At 42.5% G+C, this 23,548-nt stretch overlaps 1 long non-coding RNA gene across 1 annotated transcript; it reads right to left on the bottom strand.

Annotated features, from left to right (window-relative positions):
* Nucleotides 1–98: 98 nt before the first annotated feature.
* Nucleotides 99–22,253, bottom strand: LOC144682995 (uncharacterized). Its single transcript, XR_013577154.1, has 3 exons — nt 22,200–22,253; nt 16,898–16,936; nt 99–254 (listed from the first exon to the last, which is right to left on the bottom strand). It is a non-coding gene; the product is annotated as an uncharacterized LOC144682995 (long non-coding RNA).
* Between the last annotated feature and the right edge of the window lie 1,295 nt (nt 22,254–23,548).

Below are 23,548 nucleotides of genomic sequence, written 5' to 3'. Positions count from 1 at the left end.
GCATCACTGACAAGGCCAAAGGTGGTGATGAGCCAACTTCTTGAACAGCTCCAGTCTATGTGGTGTAGGTACACCCATTGTGCTGTTACAGAGGGAGTTCCAGGACTTCGATCTAGCAACAGGGAAGGAATCAACAATATAATTACAAGTCAGGATGATTCATGGCTTGGAAGATCAGGGTTCCCATGCACCTGCTGCCCTTCTCCTTCGAGATGGTCAAGTTTGGAAGATGCTGCCAAAGAAGCTTAACATTTCTGTTTAATAAACAACACAAATGAAACAGTCCTCTTTATAGCATAGCACACACAATAACACTTATTGATCTAAACAGCTTGCGTTCATGTCTCCTTCAATAACAGACAGCTGCTGTATAGCCTCCTCTTTACAACCCAACTCTTACTGTAACATCCTGTGATAACATGCAGTGCCTGCATAAAACACGCTTTATAACACAACCCTTGCCCTATTCAGTTCTTTGATATAACATACATTGCGTTCCTCTGACACACTCCAGATACTGAACAGTTCTGAATCATTTCTTGTATGACCTGCTTCCAGGTATGATCAAACTGAATCTAATAAACTGTAAAGTTAAAAAGCAGATATCCCTTATGACAGCAAAAATATTGTTTTCCCAAGACCGCGTTACTAAAGGAGATCACTGAGTTCAACTTTCCAATGATTTTCAAGGTTTTTTATGCCCTGCTATGGTGAAAAGTTGGTGGCTTGTATTCAGTCAGACTTTCAAACCTGAAGAATTGCTTTGAATTGCTTCAATTATTTCCTGAGCTGTGAATTCTACAAATAAGGAGCTCTGTGCTGTTCTCCCAACATCAAACCGTTCTGCACAATTATCACTTTGAACATTTCTAGCCCTGGCCATGCTGGTTAAGTAGAGCCTTGTTAATCAGCAGAATTTTGGCTGGAAATGGTAATCACCACCTCCAAATCCAATCACCTGGTTGTCAGGTAACTATGAATGTTTGCATTTCTTTTACTGTTTTAGGATATTTTTTAAAAATCTAAAAGCAAAATGTCGTAAGTTTTGTGATATCTTTTGGCAATCACTGGACCTAGAATTTCCCGGAACTTGCGCTGTGTTTGTGTCCAATTTTCCCATTGTCAATTTATGTGACAATTTCCTGGAAAGCTATTCTGAATATACTATAGTGAGTGTAATGGGGAATCAGGCACTTCAAAAGAGACACAATCATTGCCACATCTCATCTGCACCAATCAAGTAGATAAATATTGGCATGGCTTGAGTCATGGAATTCTAAATTTCAAACCCTCCAACTACGTTCCTACAACAAAACTCCTTGCTCATTATTTAATAAACAACATCAGTGAAACACCCCTCTTTGTAATTTATTGTTCACACAACACTACTTGATTTAAACAGTTAAGGGGAAAAATTGGATAAGGCTCAAAAAAGCACAAAGGGAGCATGCTGTATGATTAGTGTGCATCAGTTCATTGTGATTCAGGCAGCACGCAAACTTTGTGCTGCCTGCTCATTTACAAGATTGCAGTGAGCAGCCTGTGCAAAGTGCGCTGTTGAGTGGCTGCAGACCCAGCTTTGTATCATCAGCAAACTTAGATACATTACTCTTTGTCTCTTCACCTAAGTCATTAATATAGATTGTAAATTCCTGAGGCTCCAGCACTGATCTTTACGGCATTCCACGGGTTACTGCCTGCCAACAAGAAAATGCCCCGTTTATCCCAACTCTCTGCTTCCAGGCTGGTAAACAATCCTCGATAAACGCTAATACATTAGCATCAGCTCCATGGGCCCTTATCTTGTATATTAACCTTTTGAGTGGCACCTTATCGAATGCCTTTTGGAAATCATGGCACCTTATCGAATGCCTTTTGGAAATTAAAATATAATACATCGGTTGGCTACCATTTATCTAAGTAGGTTAGATACATTCTCAAAAAACTCTAATAAATTTGTCAGACATGATTCCCTTTCATAAAACCATGTTGTATCTTCCTGACCTAACTATAATTTTCTCAGTTAATTGTTAAGACTTGTATAATAATTAATTCTAGCATTTTCCGAAGACCTAACTGGTCTGTAGTTCCCTGTTTTCTCTCTTCCTCCTTTCTTGAATAGCAGAGTCACATTGCTAACATCCAAAAGAAAAACAAAAATAAAAATACCTGGAAAAACTCAGCAGGTCTGACAGCATCTGCGGAGAGGAATGCTGTTAACGTTTCGAGTCCGTATGACTCTTCAACAGAACTTTGCTAACTTCCAACCTGCTGGAAACATTCCAGGACATCCTTTAGAACCCTAAAATTTAGGCAATCATGTCCCAGGGATTTTCGACTCTTAGTTCCATAAGTTTTTCGAAGTTTTGTTCTCTGCTGATATTAAGGATTTTAAGTTCCTCACTCTTATAGCCCCTTGATTACCCTCTAATTCTGGTACCTAATTTGAACCAGGCTGTGAAGGCAAACACAAAATATTTGTTCAATGTCTCTGTCAAAGCTGTTACTCCCCATAATTTCCCCTGTCTGTGCCTCTAAGGGATCAATGTTTACTTTAGCTACCTTTTTTATATACTTGTAAAAGCCCTTACAATCTGTTCTTACATTCCTGGCTAGTTTACTCTCATTCTTTTTTTCCCTTTTTCATCAGTTTTTTGATCACCATTTGCTGGTTTCTAAAACTCTCCCAAACCTCTGTCTTAATGTTACTCTTTGCAGCATTATAAATCTCTACCTCTCATCTGTTACTATTCTTAACTTCCCTAGTTAGTCTCAGGTGGATCCTTCTCACTGAGTTTCTTTTGTTTTTTAATTGAATGTATTTTTGTTGAACATTTAAATATTTCCACTGTTTATTTAACGTGCCGTTTGGTCAGTTTGTCAAAGCAGCCATAGCCAGCTTTCCGCCCATACCTATGTAATTGGCTTTGTTTAAATTTAAGATTCTTGTTTTGGACAAGAGTTTGCATTCTCAAACTTAATATGTAATCCAAATGTACTATGATCATTTTTCCCCCAGAGGATCTTTTACTCTGAGATTACTAATTAACCCTGCCTCATTACACAAAACTAGAGCTAAAATATATTTATCCCTAATTGGTTTCAAAATGTATTGTTCCAGGAAGCTGTTGCGAATGCATTTGACAAACTCATCTTTTAGACCATCCTTGCCATGATGCAGTCGCTAGGGTAGATTGGCATAGGAGTATAAGAACAAGCAAAAGCAGGCATGAGGGAAATTCACAAGGGTATTTAATTCACTTTTCTATGGAATGTTGAATCATTTGTTTCATAAAATTGGTTTGGAATTGTGTTCACCTTTATTTTAGCATTGTGTCCAACAGCATAGGGGCGGTAAGATGTAGGACTGTTGTTGAATTGGGAATTGGAATTGCATTCACTGATAAGGCAGTTGGATGGGTCAGTCATGGGCTACCTGGCTAGAGAAGGAATGTGATAGATAGTTCCTTGCTTCCAACTCCTCCTCCTCCTTAACTATTCACCCTATCCCGGGTGGAAAGGGCTGTGCCTTCATGATGGCAAGGCTGTGCAGGATTCAGCAAACCACAATGAATGATAGTTACTCTGTCGAGCCCGACAGGGCTCCTCCAATGTGGAAGTGTTGTTTACGAAACCCATTGACCTGCTTGATGATATTTCATGTGGCAACATCTTATGCATGTTGCCGATGCGTGCTGATGTTGTTGCACCGGAGTTGAGCCAGGTGGCCAGCCCTACAGTAGCCACCCTCTAGATTGATGTGGTGCTCAAACACTGGCACAGAATAAAAACATCATCATTGCTGCCAAGATACCGAGCATTGACCTGTATGGTGTGCTGAGCATCGTCACACACCAATTACAGTAAAATCCAAATGATTCAAATCCTAGGGGACCCTCCCACAAATTCCTGTTAAGTGGAGCTTCATAATAGCCAAGAAGGCCCTGTTCCCACATGAGTGCATGTCTATGTAAACCAATATGCCTACAAACAGTGTCAATGTCAAAAACAACAAGTTCAAATGCCAAATGAAAATACAGTAAAGCAGTAAATGTGTGAAAAAGCCTTTGTGCAATTTGTTCACACCTTACCAATAGCCTGACCTTGTAAAACGCTGGAGCTTTGTATTGATAAATGTCAGGAGTTAGCTCAGAAAATCCTTTTCTGCTTAGTGCGCTGTCTTCAGACTTGCGCAATACAGTCCACTATGTCGCCAATGCATTGAAACATATTTTCGATATTTTTGTGCTGTAGTGTGAAGCCCCAGAACATCTCTACAACCTTCGCAGTGTTGGCTATGGAAACAGGCTGGCGAGCAGGTGGGCACTCATCAGACTCTTTGGGGTCATTGGCCTCCTCTGCTCCTCGATTGAAGAATGTACTGCATCTACAATTGCATCATCTGTCAGTTCTGTTGTACAGAAAACAGCAATGCCCACCTCCACATATGTTTCTACGCTATCTCACAGGTTTAGCCATACTCCCAGACTTGTCCAGAGCTCCATGATTTCACACTCTTGTGTGGTCTAACTTCATTTTGATTGCTCGGTGTGGTCATATGACAAGTATAGACAAGTTCGGCCAATCCAGAGTCACCAGCATGGAATTTTGGCTTATCATGGGCATTGTTCTATGGGATTTGCTATTCTGCTGGAGGGATTGGTTAAGGACTTAGACATAACCGGAATTTTATGGCATCAAGTTTGACTCAGCGTGATTTCACTGCACACATCACAGAATGAAACCCTTCACTGTGGGAGTACATTTTGCACTTAGATGCAACACTTGCAAAGCTACATGCATGCCATCAATGGTACTCTGCACCATGGGGACATTCACTATCCTACTAAGCGACATACATGCTCTGCTCACTCCTCTCTTGCCAGAGAGAAGACAATATACTTTTGTCTGAGGTTATCAGTTACCTCCCTTATGCAGCCGTGAACATTGAACTGGGAATTGTTAGAGATGCTGCTTTCTCAAACCTGGACAGTTTTCAACAGAAAAAAGTTCATGACTATGTTCACTTTCACTGTCACTGGTAGCGCCATCCTTGCCCTGCTCTGAGGCTGCAGGTCTGCCCACAAGAGGTGGCAGATTTCACCGAACATCTCCTTTGTATAAAGGAGACATTATGCACAATGTTCCTTGTGAGGTTGAAGTAAGAGAATTGTTTCCTGAAGACCCTGGCCTTTTATTATGAGGGGCATCAACAGGGTGGATAAGGAGCAGCTGTTCCCCTTAGTTGAAGAGTCAGTCACGGGGGGACACAAGTTCAAGGTGAGGGGCAGGAAGTTTATGGGGGATGTGAGGAAAAACCTTTTACCCAGAGGGTGGTGATGGTCTGGAATGCACTGCCTGGGAGGGTGGTGGAGGCGGATTGCCTCACACCCTTTAAAAAGTACCTGGATGAGTACTTGGCACGTCATAACATTCAAGGCTATGGGCCAAGTGCTGATAAATGGGATTAGGTAGGTGGGTCAGGTGCTTCTTTCGTGTCGGTGCAGACTCGATGGGCCAAAGGGCCTCTTCTGCACTGTGAGATTCTGTGATTCTGTGATAAGGCTTCCTGTTGAAAGCCCATCTCCCCCCTCCTCATCCTCCCTCTGTAAGTCGCATCATAACAGGGAATGATAACTACCAATGCCTGGCAGCAAGTGTTCTGAGCAGAATTGTTGAAGTCAAAATCAAGGCCTTCATCACATGAAGCACACTCCCTGTAGGCTTCACCAACTTTACACAGAAATGCTGAGTTTTTTACTGCTATAAACTCATCAAGAGCCATTAGACATCAACTAACTTGAAAGTAGTTGGTGACCCCTTTCAAGAGCAGTCGGGCCTTTTATTTTGCATAATGCATGTTCTGCTCTGTGTGTTTATGGGAATGTTAGCTGGAGCATTGTGTTGAAAAGGGCACCACTGGCATCAAGTCAAAGTTAAAAACTGACTGACATCTCAGTCTGTTTGCTATGCATACTTATGACGCACACTCCAACCATATCTAAAAATTCCCTCACCAAATTAATGTCCAGCACAAGCTGCACCACAGTGCTGGCACTATTTTGCAACCAAAATGGCACCTATAGCGGCGAATATATAGGTGCTCAGGAGAGGAATTTTGAGGCCCAGCAACAGATAACTGCTGTACAGCTTCTTCTTTACAACCCAACTCTTAATATTTCTCTCCAGGATAACATGCAATGTCTACATAAAACACTCTTTAGAACACAACCTTTGGTCTATCCAGCTCTTTGATTTAACATACAATGTTTATGGCTGCCTCACACTGCTGACACACTGCAGATGCCAAACAGTTCCAAATCACTCCTTGTATGTATGACCTACTCCCAGGTCTGATCAAACTGAATCCATTAAACTGCTAACTTAAGAAGCTAGTATTCCCTAATGACAGCAAAAAAATAATCTTTTTCAAGACAGCTTTACAAAGGAGATCACTGAGTTCAACTTTTCAATGATTTTCAAGGTTTTTCATCCCCGCTATGGTGAAAAGTTGGTGGCTTATATTCAGTCAGACTTTCAAACCTGAAGAATTGCTTTGAATTGCTTCAATTATTTCCTGAGCTGTGAATTCTACAAATAAGGAGCTCTGTGCTGTTCTCCCAACATCAAACCGTTCTGCACAATTATCACTGGTGCATTTGGGCTATTTCTAGCCCTGGTCATGCTGGTTAAGTGGAGCTTTGGAAATCAGCAGAATTTTGACTCGAAATATGATAATCACCACCTCCAAATCCAATCGTCCAGTTGTTGAGAAACTATGAATGTTTACATTTAACTGCTGCTTTAGGAGATATTAAATCATTTTAAAGACAAAAAGTAAGATAGTAAACAATTTTATGATTTTTTAAATTAATTTGTAGATTCAGAATTTCCTGAAGCATACACTGAGCTTGCGCCTCAAGCTTCTCGTTGTCAATTTACTCCAAAATTTCCTGGAAAATTAATTTGAATATGCCACAGCGAGTATAATGCAGAATCAGATATCTCGGAAGCAACACAGCCAATACCTTATCCCATCTGAATCAATAAAGCAGACCAATATTGGCATGGCCTGAGTCATGGAATCCTAAATTTCAAATCCTTCAACTACACTGAATTTGATGACTTGCAGAACATTGTTCGAGTTATGGACAAACTCAGCTGCTTTATTCCGTATTCAGGATGTCTCTAAGTTAAAGATTATTTATTTTACTATTTATTCACAAGATGACATTAGTAACCTAAGCTGCTTCATAGGTCTCAGATTAAATGAAAGGATGGCAAAAATTTGAATATCATTTTGCTCTTTTCCCATGTGCAGAAGAGTAGAAAAGTGGTCCATTTTTGCAAGTCTATAACTCACACTGCAAAGGCAACTGAAATATATCCATTCAAACATTAATTTAAGCAATATGCAGACATCCCTGGGAGCTGCCTTAAACAGACGCTAGGCCCTTTGCACTTGCACATAAATACTGGTTAAGGTTCGAAAGATTGCCCAGAAACTAAAAGGAGACCTTTCTTGACAGATAAGTTGATGTCATTTAGAATATGTTGAATTAAAGCGACTGCTCAGCTCTACAATACCTGCTAATTGGAATAAAATCCAAAGTGCTGGTTGGAACTGGCATCAAAGGTCTTATCTTTCTCGCCCATGAAGTGCACAAATTATCTGGCAGCCAAAATATGATTTCCATGTCTTTTCAATTCAAACATTCAACTAATCCAGGCACTAATCTTTAAATCATCACTTTTCTAATTGAATAATCACCACACTGAATGTACAACTCAAAATCACTCTAATTGAATCACTTGAAATTCTACATCTACATCTATTTACATATCAATAGTTTGATACTTGAGATCTATATGTTCCTTTTCAAAATAACAGTGCCCATATCCCAATGGGAAAGATGGCTGCCTTTGTATTTATTCCTTGGTTTCCCTACATTCATCGCAGATCTGAGAAATAACTATCTCCAAAGTTTCATACCGCCAGCTTGGTTTAGGTAATAGCACTCACCTCTGTGTTAAAACTGGCAAGTTCAAATCCTACTTCTGGACTTAAGCACATAATCAAGTCTGACATTTCAACACAATACTGAGGGAGAGTTTTATTGGTTTTGCTGTCTTTTGGATGCTCGTTCAAACTGAGGTCTTGCTGGTTTACAGGTAATTCACCCAGTTGCCATTTGCTGTGTGCAGATGTGTTTTCCCACAAAATACTGACCATATTTCCAAACTAGTTATTAGACTTTGAAAAGCCTCAGGATGCAAGTTATTTATTTTCTGTCAGCTACATTGCATGACTGGAACTATGGTTGCAGAGATAGGTTTTTTCCTTGTTAAATCACAAGTGGTCAATTGTGGAAGGTGGTGGGATTTGATAGTGATACGCAATTCTGCTCTATACATCCTATCACCCTGTCTCTGGAATTATAGTATAAATGACAGATATGTGGCCTCACTGAGGCTACTCCTCCTCCTTCACACAGTCAAAACCACAATACAACTGTACAAAGTAGTTTAACCATATTGATAAGAATGGATGAAAATGAATATAATTTTGGCTAATACTGTGCCACATTTTTTCTTGGGCTTTTAGATTTGGGGTCTCCAAAGTCAAAGTTTAGATCTAAATTGGATCAGTTGTCAGTTCTTACATTCATATTTTAAGTGTAATGATGTCTTCTGGTTTCAAACAGATCTAGCAACTCAAGACTGGGCATCTATGAGGCGCTGTGGACCATCAGCAGCAGCAGAATTGTACTTGAACACAATCTGTAACCTCATGGCCCGGCATACCCCCCACTCTACCATTACCATCAACCATAGTTCAATGACGCGTGCAGGAGGGCATGCCAGGAGCAGCACCAGGCATACCTAAAAATGGGCATCAACCTGATGAAGCTATAACATAGGATTACTTGCGTGCCAAACAGCATAAGCAGCAAGTGATAGACAGAGCTAAGCAATCCTACAGCCAACGGATCAGATCTAAGCTCTGCTGTCCTGCCAAATCCAGTTGTGAATGGTGGTGGATAATTAAACAACTCACTGAAGGAGAAGGCTCCACACTATCAACATCTTCAATAATGGGGGAGCCCAGCACACAAGTGAAAAAGATAAGGCTGAAGAATTTGCAACAATCTTCAGCCCGGAATACCGAGTGGATGGTCCATCTCTGCCTCCTCCAGAGGTCCCCAGCATCATAGATGCCAGTTTTCAGCTAACTCTATTCACTCTATGTGATATCAAGAAAAGGCTGAAAGCACTGGATAGTGCAAAGGCTATGGGCGCTGACAATATTCCAGCAATAGTACAGAAGACTTGTGCTCCAGGACTTGCTACGCTCCTAGCCAAGCTGTTCCAGTACAGCCACAACACTGGCATCTACCCGGCTATGTGGAAAATTGCCCAGGTATATCCTGTATACAAAAAGCAAGACAAATCCAACTCGGCCAATTACCACCCCATCAATCTACTTTCGATCATCAGTAAAGTAATAGAAGGGGTCATCAACAGTGCTATCAAGCAGCACTTGCTTATCAATAACCTGCTCACTGACGCTCAGTTTGGGTATGCCCAGGATCACTAAGCTCCTGACTTCATTACAGCCTTGGTTCAAACATGGACAAAAGAGCTGAACTCCCAAGGTGAGGTGAGAGTGACTGCCCTTGACATCAAGGCCACATTTGACTGAGTGTGGCATCAAGGAGCCCTAACAAAAATGGAGTCAATGGGAATCAGGGGAAAACTCTCCACTGGTTAAAGTCACACCTAGCACAAAGGAAGATGATTGTGGCTATTGGAGGTCAGTCATCTTGGCTCCAGGTAGTGCCCTCAACCCAACAATCTTCAGCTGCTTCATCAATGGCCTTCCTTCCATCATAAGGTCAGAAGTGGGGATGTTTGCTGATGATTGCACAATGTTCAGCACCATTTGCGACTCCTCAGATACTGAAGCAGTCCATGTCCAAATGCAGCCCATTGACATTCAATGACATTATCATCACTGAATCAACCATCAACATCTTGGGGGTTACCATTAACCAGAAATTGAACTGGAATAGCCATATCAATACCGTGGCTACAAGAGCAGGTCAGAGATTAGGAATCTTGCGATGAGTAACTCACCTCCTGACTCCCCAAAGCCTGTCCTCTATCTAAAAGGCACAAGTCAGGAGTGTGATGGAATACTCCCCACTTGCCTGGATGAATACAGTTTCCACAACATTCAAGACGTTTGATACCATCCAGGACAAAGCAGCCCACTTGATTGGCACATCTACAAACATTCACTCCCTCCACCACCAACACGCAGTAGAAGCAGTGTGAACCATCAATAGATGCACTGCAGGAATTCACCAAGGATCCTTTGAAAGCACCTTCCAAACCCATAACTACTACCATCTAGAAGGACAAGGGCAGCAAATAGAAAGGAACACCACCACCTGGAAGTTCCCCTCCAAGTCACTCATCTTCCTGGTTTGGAAATATATTGCTGTTCCTTCACTGTCACTGGGTCAAAATCCTGGAACTCCCTTCCTAAGCATGCTATGTGTACCTACACCGCATCGACTGCAGTGGTTCAAGAAGGCAGCTCACCACCACCTTCTCAAGGGCAATTAGAGATAGGGAATAAATGCTGTCCTAGCCAGCAAAGTCCACATCCCATGAATGAATAAAAAAAGAATGCTATGTCTTGATAAGGCAGGTGCTAATTGCCAGGATGACCAAATCCCAAAGTGAAACTTGGCCACGCTATCACAACGATTTCCAAATTGTATTTTTATTAAAAGATGGTATGTGCACTGAAGTCAGAAGTAAAAATTCCACTACCACTTTTAGATATTTTAAATATTAAATTAAAATATTTATTAATGAAAGAAAACTTAAACACAAAAGATTACACAGTTACAAAGATAAATTTAGCCTTACAAAATTCCCCAAACGATTTATACTTAGCTAGGCTCCCAAATAAACACTCTTTTCCAGGCAACAGTCCAAATAGATAATTAATCCATAAAACATCCAGTAATATTACCTCAAGGCACCCACTGTTGCTCTCAGGAAGGTATTTCACAACTTCTCTCTTCATCTTACTCGATAATGGAATTCCAAGGCTTTTAACAAAACCTTGCTTTCTGGAATACGCAAACACTCCTGTAGGGTGGCTTGAAGCTGATATTTCACAATACACTCTCCAGGGTCTCATATGGCTACTCACCTCATACATCTTTCGATCTTTCCTTAAATATATTTTCCCCCCTTTTGATCTTTAAATCCATTGTTCTAAACTTTCTTTGAAACTCAAACTCTTCCAAATATAAGGTATTTCAAGTTTCCACCTTGTCTTTGCTTGTGGGTCAATAAAAAATACATATTATATCCCCGCTCCTGCAAGATCCAAACATTTTCCCTGTCACCTTCTAACTTCCCTTTGAAATTCAGACAACCTCTCAAGTTGTCTACAAATACTAATGTTAGCTCACTCATTTCCATCTCAAAATGCCTGCTTTTACACCTAATGACTTTAATGATTCAAACCTTGCAGTTTTACTGTCTTCAAGTACAGACACACACAGACATAGACACAAGCCTCCTTCAGCATCCCACAGAAATATTAGAAAATAAATATTTCCTTTACAGTATAACATGTTGCTACTTCCAAGGACACAGCATGTTGTAGCCTAATATCACATTCTGTTGCACTAATTATGCCATCTCCACATGCTCACATCTCGAGCAGTTCAACTATATCTTCCACAGATTGTTATGCTATCTAAGCAGATCAGAACATTTATTGCATTGCATCTGACTCAATTATAAAACAGAGGATTATTCCCATCAGAATTATATTTTTAAAACTGATACGTGATACACGAAACTGCCAGCAATGATAGGCAGAAAGAAGAAAAGAGTTGGAGCGATGACACAACCTTGTTTTACTCCAGTCTTAACATCTAAATGGGCTATAATAGATCGACTGTTGAGAATCTCAACATATCATCAAGAAGCAGGTGAAGGATGGATATATGCAAATAGCCAACACTTGAAACACACGTCCTAAATGATAATAAACTCTGATATAACCACTTCCATCCCTCAGCTACACATGCCAGTCCTAGTGAGGCTGACAATTAATGCACCCGATAGGTTCCAATTCTCTTCTTCATGCACTTCCAGTTCTGCTCGGAAGTGGTGGGGCGGGAGGTGGGGGAGCAGATGGTAATTGCAGAGGGAAGGGAAAGTCATTGCCAATGAATGAGGAAGTGGTAGAGGTAACACATTAATTGATGCTTGAAACAAAGAGAGCAATTTACTGAACAAACACTGGTGGTTTATTGGAACTAAGGACAAAGCACTAACACCATGTGCGCTTCTTCAATCACCTCCAGCTCTAGACTTACAGTTACCCAAGAAGCCCGTGCTGAGTAGCGGTTGGTCAATACAGTCACATGGTCAACTAACCACATTCTCTTAAAGGTACATAATGCTCCACTTTACCACAGGCAGCATTCACAAATAGAGAATGGGGAGGGAGAATGCCAGCATGAAAGCTGGAGGGGAGGGAAGATTATTTGTCTAACTCAGTTAAACATGGAGAACAAATTCATGTTTAATTTATAGAGATGGAAAACCATAGCAGCATGAACTGAGACATATGAAGAGGAGAGTGCTTGTGTGAAAAGATGAAGATTTGGATGACATGCAGCATCTCTATGAATTGGGTATGTAGGTGGGAGAGGGCAGGGAGAGGGGGGTGTTGTGGTACAATGACCTCAACTTTCACTGAGTCGGGATGACTCGGCAGCCCTTTAAAAATGGTGGGCGGGCCGCAATGCTGAGGATCCCAACCCCATCCCTGGACTGTCTGAATTTCAGGAGTGCCTTTAAAGAATGTAGGCTGGTTCCTGTCAGAAGCCCGCATCCAGCACTCCTGACCTGGCTGGTTCCATTGTGGAGATAGGCATCTCCTACTCCTCTGCAATTTTCATGGAGTTGGACCAGGTTTTTATAGAGTAGTGGCTCACGGCCCCTCAAAGGGGTCGTGATCCCTAGTCTGCATGAGAGGACCTTTTAAAAGTTAAGTTCAAATGGTCCTCCTCATTCCCCCAACACCAGGCTCTGCCCTTGCACTCCCCCCCATCCCCTCCATGACTCCTCATGCCGCCTATGCCAAGCAATGGCACTTCCATGCTCATTGACCCACTGTACACTGTCTATAACGAATGAAGTGGTATATAATGGCATTTGTAAAAAAAAAGTTTTGAAAAAAGTAATTAATTCATAACTTTCTCCTATGTTGAAAAAAGTTATTTCACTGAAAGCTAATAAAAGTATCAATTGTCCAGGCCCTTTAAAGTATCAATAACGAAAACAACAAACCCTTATACTACTTTACTTGTGTAAACAAACATTATGAAATTGACAGCAGAGATCAGAGAGCTGTCAATCAAACAATGTTTCCTCTGGAGAACAGGTGTTTTAGCACTCTATTAGATGTTGGAGCTTGTAGCCAAGCATACATAATGAGGCTGAAATGGTTTTAAGTCTTTGTGGTTTTTGTTATTGATACTTTAAAGGGCTATCTCCAATCTTCTTCCTGGGCTAGCTGGCCCAATTCCATCCTGCACCAAACCCCCAGCAATGAAGATGCCGCCTTTGCTGGCACTTTCTCACTAGGCGGGTTAGCTGATCCGGGAATTTTCTCAACTCCAGCCACTCATCTCAACGATGAAAATCCAGGCCAAAGCCTCTGTGAAATAAGGCTGCGAGGAGTTGGATGTGACAACCTAATTGTAAAGTAGCTTTTAGGTAAGTGATTCTGTTGAAAATCTGAATGTCACTCACCCTGCATCTTTATTGCTTTTAAAAACTAAAACCTATTAATTGTGATACAAATGTTTAGACTTAACAGTTGTGATGGAAAAATTCTACTCTGTTTCTAGAGGAGCATGTCCCTGGAACCCTCCCACCATACCTAGGAACATACTACCCATGTTGTGCCTTCAACATTTGGATTAAAGCTTTCAGGCTTTCTATTCCAAGCAAAGAAATATACACATTTACTTTTTGAGTTGCAAAGCACATGTTTTCACAAAACAGCTCCACTCTTGAGTTGCCAGATTTTTTTGTTGGTGGGGGGTGGTGGTGGGGGGGTGGTGGGGGCAGGGTTGTGGGGAGGGGCAGTTGGTTGTCAGTTTTGTTTAATCTGTTGGTCAGATTTTGGCATGTGTGAAATGCAAAAAAAAATATTTTGCAGGAAGTCACCTTTATCTATAGGTATGGAATTAATAAACAACGCTTCTTAGCTGCTTCTAAACAGATGTGACTTTTCTATTTGTTTGTAATAGGTTGGAAATATCCTTATTGCCTCTTCTTTCTGCTCCACTTAGGGCAAGGTGCTGGCTGCATCCAAATTAACAAGATTCTCGGGTGAAAATATTGAGGCAAACATCACTGACACCTGAAACTTTCTTGGATAAACACTTCTACCAATGCAAATTAATTGGCACTCACATCCATATATAGCCACGTAAAGCCATTGACAGTTGCACCCATATGTAAGGCTATGGCATAACTCATAGTGATTCTCATTGTTTACCTTGGAACTTTTCTTCAAATTGGACAGCTTCTGCTGCATGTCGCTCCAAGCATAGCAGGTGGTGGACACTGTTGTCAAGCTCCATAACAGCTGCCTTCCACAGCTGCTGGAGCATCAGATTAGTGGCAGCTTGCTTACTGGATACATGGAGGGAACTTCTCCATTCCCTCACATCGTCCACATTATTTTCCAGGTCTTTATTAGTGACACAGAACACTCCATAACTTACTTTCTCTATTAGCTATGCTCTCTGTGCACTCCACAGGTGGATTAATGAATGAGATTAAATAATAGCATTTTATGCCTATCCAGTTAACTGGAGGTTCAATTATTTGCCATTTAGATTTTTCTAATTGGCTCCTTGCTGTCTTTTGTATGTCTGAGATCTATGAATGCACTACAAGTAAGCCTATAAACTTTTTGTAAGTGTGCAGAATGTAAAAAAAAAAGAAACCTGTCATTTCACACAAACAGTGGGTGGAATTTAAAGTTCGAGTCAGGGTTCCTGTCCACTGCCTGGAACTAATGAGAACCCAGCATTGACCATGTGCAAGAGGCTTGACAGAATTTTACAACAATCAGGCACATATTTGGGCAGCGTCGGGCCTCCTGTTGAATCTAGCCAGGTGCCGGGTGGAAATCACACCGCTGAGAGCTGCCGGCCAATCAGGGGCCACAAACTCTCCAGTACCAGCAGCATCACTGGGTACAGTGGCTACTCCTGGTGAGCACTGGAGCCTTCACTACAGATCAACGATGGAACCCTGAAGTGAGGCAAGTGTGGGTGGGATGGGGATAGTGGGAGGGTGAGTGGGGGGTGGGTGGGTGGTGGGGGGGCGGGGTGGGGGGGGGTCCCCGCAAGGCAAGAGAGAAGGTTGCTAGAAAGGGCAAGGAGGTGGCATCCCTATGCCCTACTACTCAGTGATTGGGCACAGAGTTCCTGAGTATGAGGGACCTCCCCACCCATCCCCATCCCACCTCACCCATAGGCCTTAGGCAAAACCAATGTGTTTTGCTGGGCAGTTGTCCTGCATGATGAATTCCCCACTGGCCACTGGTAGAAATCCAGCAGCAGCAGTATGAGGCCCTGAAGTAGTCCTTTAGTGGCTATTTAAGGGTCTCAACTGGCCTCCGGGTAAGAAAGCCGTCCTCTACCGTTCCCACCCACAGCTTGATTGGCGATAGTTAGGAAAGCAGCCAGGTCTCCACCTCACACCTTCCTGTCTGATCAAAGTACTCCCTGCCTCCATACTCACTTCTGGGGGGATGGTGGGGGGTTGGGGGGGAGGTGTGGTCAGGGGATAAAATGTCACCCAGTGGAATGAAAGAAAGCTGATCTTTTAGTTGCACTATTCTGCCCCAGCTTAACTCCCTATTTCAATATTGTTCTGTTGTATTCAGAATTATTGCTAACATTTAGTTTTGTCACTCTCATGCTTATTGGATCCTTTGATGCCTGGACTCGAATCATCATTTTCTCCCATTATCCTCGAGTTGGATCCTTCCAAATTTCCTCCTGCCTCTTGCTGGCCCTTAAATCTCTTTAAGCCCAAGCCCAAGTTGATTGTTCTTAAGAAATGTATTGATTATTGACCTGCCCTGAGAAAAGTGATCCATTTAATAATTCATTGTTAATATTACATGAATACTTTCTCAAATCATGAAAGCTACTGTTGACTGCCACGTTGTCTAACACTTTAAAGATTGTGCATTTTCACTGGCGATGTTGTTGGTTTATGTTATGCACCTACGAATGCTTCTCAAACATGGTCATGAGCTTGACATCTCTTTCGATAATTCTGGCACCTTATGTTTCCAAACATGTCAGTATCATCTGATCTCCTACTAAATATGTTCATGAGTAGCTAATTTTCTCTCAATTACTCTACGTCTGCAGTGGCTGATTCCTCAACCTCTGACTTATTCATTGTGAACCCATAGGCTCTCTAGGGCTCTGCATTCTCTCTTATTCTGTTCTCTGTTCATATCAATGAGCTCCTCCATTCATCATCAAACACTGTGCAATCTTGTGCTGATGGTTCTTCTCAGAGCTGGATGAGAGAGATAAATGAGGGGATATTCAGGGCAGAATTGCTGACAAAGGGCAGGACTGTATATAGTATTTGTAGAAAACTTACAGGCCCTCAAAAGGTGACACAGGCCACCCAACAGAAACATACTGCAGTAGATAGTCTAAGGATGAATATCATTAGTTTTTGTGTATCACCCAGTTACATACAGTGAGCGATAGCGGGGCAGCTGTATAAAGAGCGGAGTGGAGTTTACCTGGTAGGGAGCTGGTTCTGCCCCAGACCCTCAGCAGCACTGGAAATCGAAAGGAGTGACATCAGGACGAGGGAGCTGATTGGTAGGTAATGGGTAAATTGTTTTTTTCTACTTTAAAGCAACATTACAGAAGGTAAGAGTCTCAGCATTTTCTTAAGAAAATCTAAATAGTTTTTTACTTGGCTTAAATTAAGGGAATAGTCTTTTAATTTAAAACGAACAAAAAGTTTGGCAAGGGAGCTCAGTCCCGTGTGTTGTACGGCCTGCAGCATGTGGGAATTTTTAGACACTCCTTGCAGTCTGGATGACCCCATGTGCAGGAAGTGCCACCGGCTTGACCAGCTTGAGCAACGGGTTTCGGAGCTTGAGGGTCAGCTGGAAACACAGCGGTGCATCCGCGAGGCTGAGGGTTACGTAGATAACATGTTTTTAAATGTGATCACTCCGCAGCTTAAGGAAGTGCAGTCAGAGAGGGAATGGGTGACCACCAGTCAGAAGAAGGGAGGCAGGCAGGTGGTCAGGAAAGCCCCAGAGCGCAGCTTACTCAAGAACCATTTTCTGTGTTGGAAAATGGTGAGGGTGAAAGTTCCTCTGGAGAGTGCAGCCACAGCCAAGTTCACGGCACTGTGGGTGGCTCAGCTGCAAAAGGGGGTTGGAGTGAGAGTGCAAGAGCAATAGTGGTAGGAGACTTAATAGTGAGGGGTGCAGACAAGCACTTCTGCTGACGTAGACGTGACTCCAGGATGGTGTATTGCCACCCTGGTGCCAGGGTCAAAGATGCCACAGAACAGCTGCAGGGCATTCCGAAGGGCTAGGGCAAACAGTCAGAGGTCGTGGTTCACGTTGGAATAGAAACATAGAAAATAGGAGCAGGAGTAGGCCATTCAGCCTTTTGAGCCTGCCCCGCCATTCATTATGATCATGGTTGATCATCCAACTCAATAGCCTGCTCCCACTTTCTCCCCATACCCTTTGATCCCTTTCACCCTAACAGCTATATCTAACTCCTTCTCGAAAGCATACAATGTTTTGGTTTCAACTACTTTCTGTGGTAACGAATTCCACAGGCTCACCACTCTCTGGATGAAGAAATTTCTCCTCATCTCAGTCCTAAATGGTCTACCCCATAGCCTCAGACTGTGACCCCTAGTTCTGGTCTCCCCCACCATCGGGAACATCCTTCCTGCATCTACCCTGTCTAGTCGTGTTAGAATTTTATAGGTTTCTATGAGATCCCCCCCTCATCAACGGCATGGGTAGAAAGAGAGGTGAGGTCCTGCAATAAGAATTTAGGGGGCTAGGTAGCAAATTAAAAAGGACCTCAAAGGTTGTAATCTCTGGATTATTCCCTGTGAATCTGCTATTGAGTATAGGAATAGGAGGATAGAGAGGATGAATGCATGGCTAAAGGGATGGTGCAGGAGGGTTTCAGTTTCCTGGATCACTAGGTCTGTTTCAGGCAAAGGTGGGGCCTATACAAGTCAGAGAGTTGCACCTGAACCGGAACAGGACCAACATCCTTGAGGGGAGGTTTGCTAGTGCTGTTGGGGGGTGTTTAAACTAATTTGGCAGGGTGATGGGATAAAAAGTGGAGGTACAGTAAGGGGTGATGCACAGCCAAATATAGAAGAGAAACTAACTCAGCCTGGAAGGCAGAGCAAATATAGACCTGTTAAGGCACAAGGGAACAATGCAAGGCTGGTTTGCATCTATTTTAACACAAGGAGTCTTACAAGTAAGGCAGATGAATTAAGGGCGTTGATTAGCGCATGGGAATATGATATTGTTGCTATCACAGAGACATGGTTGAGGGAAGGGCAGGACTGGCAGCTCAATATTCTAGGGTATAGAATCTTCAGGCGTGACGGGGGTGGGGAGCTGTAAAAGAGGAGCTGGCATTGCACTATTGATCAAGCAGTCAATTACTGCAGTAAGGAGGGATGGTATTTTAGAAGGTTCCTCAAATGAGGCTATATGGGTGGAACATAAAAACAAAAAGGAGGCAATCACTTTGCTAGGAGTGTACTATAGGCCTCCAAACAGTCAGGGGGAGATATAGAAGCAGATATGTAGGCAAATCTCAGAGAAGTGTAGAAATAATAGGGTAATAATGGTTGGGGATTTCAACTTCCCCAATATTAATTGGGATAGACTTAGTGTGAAAGGCTCAGAGCGGGTGGAATTCTTAAAGTGCATCCAGGAGAGGTTTTTGAGGCAGCACATAGAAAGTCCTACAAGACAAGGGGCAGTACTGGACCTAACCTTAGGGAATGAAGCTGGGCAAGTGTCAGTGGGGGAGTATTTCAAGGGCATTGACCATAACACTCTAATATTTAAGGTAGTTATGGAAAAGGTCAAAGATGGACCAGAAATAAAGGTCCTGAATTGGGGGAAGGCTGATTTCAATATGATAAGACAGAATCTGGCCAAAGGGGACTGGAAGCAGCTACTTGTAAGAAAGTCTACATCAGACCAGTGGGAGTCATTCAAAAAAGAAATAGTGGGAGTTCAGGGCCAACATGTTCCTTTAAAGGTGAAGGGGAGGACCAACAAGTCCAGGGAGCCCTGGATGTCAAGGGATACAGAGGATTGGATAAGCAAAATAAAGGAAGCTTATGGCAGATACAGAGGGCTGAAAACAACAGAAGCCCTGGAGGAGCATAGAAAGTGTAAAAAGTAATTAGGAGAGTGAAGAGGGGGCATGAAAAAAAACACTGGTGGGCAAGATAAAGGAAAATCCCAAGGCATTTTATCACTATATTAAGGGCAAGAAGATAACCAGGCAAAGAGTAGGGCCCATTAGGGACCAAAGTAGCAATCTGTGCATGGAGCCGGAGGATGTAGGTGAGGTTTTAAATTATTACTTTTCATCTGTATTCACTATGGAGAAGGACGATGTAGGTGTAGAAATCAGGAAGGGGGACTATGATATACTTGAACAAATTAGCATTGAAAGAGAGGAGGTATTTGTGGTTTTAGTGGGCTTAAAAGTGAATAAATCTCCAGGCCCAGATAAGATGTAACCCAGGCTGCTTTGTGAGGCAAGGGAGGAGATTGCAGGGGCTCTGACACTAATTTTCAAATCCTCTCTGGCCACAGGAGATGTGCCAGGGGACGAGGACAGGAACATTGTACCATTATGCAAGAAGGGGAGTAGTAATAAACCAAGTAATTACAGGCCAGTGAGTCTAACATCAGTGTTAGGGAAACGATTGGAAAAAATTCAGAGGGACAGGGTTAATCTCCATTTGGAGATACAGAGATTAATCAGGGATAGTCAGCATGGCTTTGTCAGGGGGAGATCATGTCTAACAAATTTGATTGAATTTTTCGATGAGGAGACTAGTTGTGTAGATGAGGGTAGTGCAGTTGATGTAGTCTACATGGACTTCAGTAAGGCTTTTGACAAGGTCCCATATGGGAGAATGGTCAAGAAGGTAAGAGCCCATGTGATCCAAGGCAATTTGTCACATTGGATCCAAAATTGGTTTAGTGGCAGGAGGCAGAGGGTGATGGTTGAAGGTTGTTTTTGCGATTGGAAGCCTGTGACAAGTGGTGTGTACAGGGATCGGTGCTGGGACCCTTGCTGTTTGTAGTGTACATTAATGATTTAGATGTGAATATAGGAGGTATGAGCAGTAATTTCACAGATGACACGAAAATTGGTGGTGTCATAAATAGTGAGGAGGAAAGCCTTAGATTACAGGATGATATAGATGGGCTGGTAAGATGGGCAGAGCAGTGGCAAATGGAATTTAATCCTGAAAAGTTTGAGGTGATGCATTTTGGGTGGACTAACACAACAAGGGAATACACAATGAATGGTAGGACCCTAGGAAGCACAGATCAAAAGGACATTGGTATATATGTCCATAGATCCCTGAAGGCAGCAGCACAGGTGGTTAAGAAGGCATATGGGATAATTGCCTTTATTAGCCGAGGCATAGAATATAAGACCAGGGAGGTTATGTAGGAGCTGTATAAAATGCTAGTTAGGCCACAGCTGGAGCACTGAACAGAATTTTGCTCTTGGATGGTGTGCGGGTCGTGAGATGTAAGTAAAGTCTAAAAAGAGAAAAATATTAAAATTATTAACATGTCCCCCTCATGTGACAATGTCACACGAGATGGGACATGTTAATAATAAACACTTAAAATTTATTACATTTTTAAAAAACAGACATGAAACTTCATCCCGCCAGTGGATGAAGTTTCATCAATAACCTAGAGCCCGCTGGGGCTCCTGGCCTGCCCACCAGCCTTAAGCTTGGACGGGCAGGTCTTTAATTATCTTAACTAGCCTGTCAATGACCTCAGTTGGCTATTGACAGGTCAGCGGGCAGATAGCTGATTTTGCTGTCCTCCCGCCTTCCTAAAAATTTAAAGGGACCAGGATGACGTCGGGGGGTTACTCCCGACATCATCCCGCATCATTTTCCCCTCGGTGAGCTGGCCCCGCCCTCAAATCGCCGAGGGGAAAATCCTGGCCACTGTGTGCAGTTCTGGTCGCCACATTATAGGAAGGATATGATTGCACTGGAGAGGCTGCAGAGGAGATACACCAGGCTGTTGTCTGGGCTAGAACGTTTTAGCTATAAAGAGAGACTAGATAGGCTACGGTTGTTTTCCTTATAGCAGAGAAGGCTGAGGGGGGACCTGATAGATGTATACAAAATTATGAGGCGCATAGATAGGGTAGATAGGAAGAAACTTTTCCCCTTAGTGAAGGTGTCAATAACCTGGGGGCATAGATTTAAGGTAAGGGACAGGATGTTTGGAGCTGAACTGAGGAAGATGTTTTTCACCCAGAGGTTGGTTGGAATCTGGAACAGACTGCCCGAGGGGACGGTAGAGGCAGGAACCCTCACAACATTTAAGAAGTATTCAGATGAGCACTTGAAATGCCATAGCATACAGGGCTACAGGCCAAGTGCTGGAAAATGGGATTAGAATAGACAGGTGCTTGATGGCCACGATGGGCTGAAGGGCCTGTTTCTGTGCTGTATAACTCTATGACTCTATAACATTTACTGCTGAACTACATATGTCCTCAGGAAACACTATTGCTCTTTTCTTTGCTTAACTTGCATATTCATATTCCAGCACACTTTCACAATGACACACAGCTAGAATCCTCATCATATCTTAAAAAGACTTCAATCTAAATTATTCTAATACATCCTAGGTATATGATGTGTGAACAGTAGCGAATAGGCAAATTGGGCTGCAAGTCGAGTCTATGTCTATCACTGGATTTGTTTCTTAAGCTTATAATATCTTATAACAATACTAATCTACTTACAGGAGAAGATCACAAAGGATGGTAAATGTTGCACGGCGAGTGTAGATTCTTGCTCTCTGCAAATGTGGATGAGAGAACTAGATCAGAGAAAAGGTTAACACTGATCTGATCTCATTTTTGGATACATTGACAAACAGCATATTGAAAACCAGCCAAATAATAGCACTGTTATTCAGAAAGGAAGCAGACAGAAAATTGAAAGCAGACGTAACCTTGACTGTCATTCACAGTTTTGACAAATTCTGGGGATGGGCTGCAGGATATCTTGTAACAGATAGCACAGTTCTACAACTCTCTCTGAACCTGAGACTGTGGAACCATGTGTGCTTCATTATTGTCAGATTATTAGAATAATCCTGGGAACATAATAGTAGGTGTAGGTAGTCCATTTGAGGTGCTAGCTGATCAAATATATACAGTTGGGATGCAATTAACACAACCTCCTTATTAATGTAAAATTGAATTACCATACAGCACTGGAATGCTTCAGTTTTGTTGCTCCTTAAGCCGAGTGAAAATTTGTATTCCAAGGGTCACTTTTCATAAGCTCTTCCAACTGTTCTATGATCATTGCCTTCCCCCACGACACCATCCCAGCTATCACATGTATCCTCCACATTTTTAGGTCTAGATCACTAATAAAGTTTGCGTTGGCCAGTTCCCTATCTTCTTCAACTCTTACATCCACCAGTTTTTCTCCAAATCCACTACCACCCTTTGTCTGGCCCTGGATATAATGTCTGTTAAGCTGTTTGACAAACCTATTTTCTTTCTGAGTTACTTTCATTCCTCTGACACTTAACTGATTATGGCAACTCTGCTATTGTTGGCCTGTTTAACTGAGATGTAAGGCAGTGGGAGGGATGATTTAGATTAAGCACTCCTCAATACCTTGGTTTCTGAGAGCACTGTTATGGAGGGCCACTGGTGGTCGCTGTCTCTTCTTCCTGCTTCAGTTTCTCTTCCAGCTCCGTCTCTTCCTCCTCTTCCGCGCCCACTGCCCCCCACCCCTCCTCCCCGCCCCTCCTCCCCAACCCCCCACCAAACGCCCAATGCTCTTCCTGCTCCTGTTCCTCCTTGTGCACAATTACTTATTAGGATGTGGTAATGATGGTGAAGCTGTGCAGTATGCAGCAGACAATAGCAAATCAGGGACAAAAACAAAAAATTCTGGAAAAACTCAGCAGATCTGACAGCATCTGTGGAGGGAAAGACAGAGTTAACGTTTCGAGACTGGATAACTCTTCTTCAGAGATAAAAGGGAGGAGCAATGTGGTGAAACATATACTGTTTAAGGGGGGGTGGGACAGGTGAAGCTGGATAGGACAGTGATAGGTGGAGGCAAAGGG

Source organism: Cetorhinus maximus, chromosome 7 (assembly GCF_964194155.1).
Source record: "Cetorhinus maximus chromosome 7, sCetMax3.hap1.1, whole genome shotgun sequence".
NCBI lineage: Eukaryota > Metazoa > Chordata > Chondrichthyes > Lamniformes > Cetorhinidae > Cetorhinus > Cetorhinus maximus.
This window is presented reverse-complemented; position numbering and strand designations above follow the sequence as displayed.